The sequence below is a fragment of the Babylonia areolata genome, chromosome 1 (genome assembly GCF_041734735.1).
Source record: "Babylonia areolata isolate BAREFJ2019XMU chromosome 1, ASM4173473v1, whole genome shotgun sequence".
Lineage (NCBI taxonomy): Eukaryota > Metazoa > Mollusca > Gastropoda > Neogastropoda > Buccinidae > Babylonia > Babylonia areolata.
The window spans coordinates 89,247,582-89,250,081 of NC_134876.1; positions in this window are offsets into that span (position 1 = coordinate 89,247,582).

Genomic DNA, 2,500 nt, shown 5'->3' on the forward strand with positions numbered 1-2,500 from the left:
CACCCAAACCACCTCCTCTCTCCGACTCCTCTGTGGAACTATCATCGCTCCGGATCCCCCTTACTACACCCCCCTCTAACCCCCCTGCCCCCCCCCCCCCACACCACCCCTCCCCCTCACACACACACACACACACACACACTCCTTCTCTTCCGCCACTAATCCTCCCTCCACTCACCCACCTCCCCCACCCCCAAATCCTCTCCTCCTTCCAACAACCTCCACCACCACAACCGATTCCTCTGACTTGCCTCTATATGCTCGACTCGGCTTCTTGCGGGCCACTTTATTCTTTTCTTCTTTTTCGTGGGCGAAAAGAGCTGAGAACCTCCATGGTTCCAGAGAGAGAGAGAGAGAGGGGGGGGGAGAGGGAGATATAGAGAGGGAGAGAGAGAGAGAGACAGGGAGAGAGGGAGAGACACAGAGAGAGAGAGGGGGGAAGAGGGGGGGAAGAGGGAGAGATAGAGAGGGGGAGAGAGAGAGAGGGAGAGAGGGAGAGATAGAGAGGGAGAAATAGAGAGAGAGACGAAAAGAGGGAGAGATAGAGAGGGAGAGAGAGAGAGAGACAGGGAGAGAGGGAGAGATAGGGAGAAATAGAGAGGGAGAGAGAGAGGGGGAGAGATGGAGAGGGGGGTGAGAGGGAGACAGAGGGAGAAATAGACAGGGGGGAGAGAGAGGGGGTGGGTAGAGAGAGGGAGAGAGACAGAGATATAGAGGGGGGGGGTGAGAGGGAGTGAGAGAGAAATAGAGATGGGGAGAGGGAGAGCGAGAGGGAGAGAGAGGGAGGGATGACAGGGAGAGAGAGGGAGAGATAGAGAGGGGGAGATAGAGAGGGGGGTGAAAAGGAGAGAGAGGGAGAGAAAGAGAGGGAGAGATAGAGAGAGAGGGGTAAGGAGGGCGAGGGAGAGAGAGAGAGAGCGGAGAGAAGGGATGAGTGAAATGGAGTGAGAGAGAGAGAGAGAGTGTGGGGAGGGGGAAATTGGGAGTGAGTGAGTGAGAGGACGGAGTGGGGGGGAAGGAGGGGGGAAGACAGAGAGACAGACACACACACACACACACACACACACACACACACACACACACACACACACACGGTGTGAGAGACACAGAAATGGGGCGGGGGCGGGGGAGAAACACAGAGAGACGAATAGGGAGATAGAGACAGACAGAGAGTGGGGAAGAGGGAGAGAGAGAGAAATAGAGAGAAGGGGGGGAGTGGAATATAGACAGACGGTCAGAGAGAGAGAGAAGAGGTGGTGAAAGACAAGAGACACAGAGAGAGAGAGAGAGAGAGAGAGAGAGAGAGAGAATAAGAGACACACGAGAACGAAAGTGAATGAGCGAGAGACAGACGAACAGACAAACAGACAGACAGACAGACAAGAGCAGGAAATGAAAGAGAAAGCTGTCTCTCTTTTCTCATCGATCCAGTTATCTAAGCCGCTGGATGCTTTGCGAGTAGGTTTGTTTTTTTTGTGTTTGTTTTTTTTGTTTGTTTGTTTCTTTCTTTGTTTGTTGTTGTTGGGTTTTTTGTTTTTTTTTAAAACTGCCTCGCAGTACTCTCTGTCTGTCTGTGTGTCTGTCTGTCTCTGTCTCTGTCTCACACACACACACACACACACAACACACGCACACAACACGCAAACACAACACACACACACACACACAACACACACAACACAACACACACACACACACACACACAACACACACACACACATGCACACACACACAACACACACACACACACACACACACATGCACACACGCACATGCACACGTACGCACGCACACACACACACACACACACACACACACACACACACAGCGATCGCTTTGGTCCAAGTGGAGAGTTGCTGACCCAAGTTATTGGAATGTGACAGTGTGCACGTGCCCGGTTGACGGAATGTGACAGTATGCACGTGCCCGGTTGACGGAATGTGACAGTGTTGCACGTGCCCGGTTGACGGAATGTGACAGTGTTGCACGTGCCCGGTTGACGGAATGTGGCCGTGTGCACGGATGTGCTCAGTGGACGGACTGATGGTCAATAAAGGTGGTGGAATAATCATGATTATTATCGGGTTTTGTGTGTGTGTGTGTGTGTGGGGGGGGGGGGGGGGGTGGAAGTAGGGGAGGATGTGGACTGGTGCTCTGTGTGTTTGTGTGTGTAGTGTGACAGTGTTGCACGTGCACGGTTGACGGAATGTGACAGTGTTGCACGTGCCCGGTTGACGGAATGTGACAGTGTGGCACGTGCCCGGTTGACGGAATGTGACAGTGTTGCACGTGCCCGGTTGACGGAATGTTACAGTGTTGCACGTGCCCGGTTGACGGATTGTGACAGTGTTCCACGTGCCCTGTTGACGGAATGTTACAGTGTTGCACGTGCCCGGTTGACGGAATGTTACAGTGTTGCACGTGCCCGGTTGACGGAATGTTACAGTGTTGCACGTGCCCGGTTGACGGAATGTTACAGTGTTGCGCGTGCCCGGTTGAC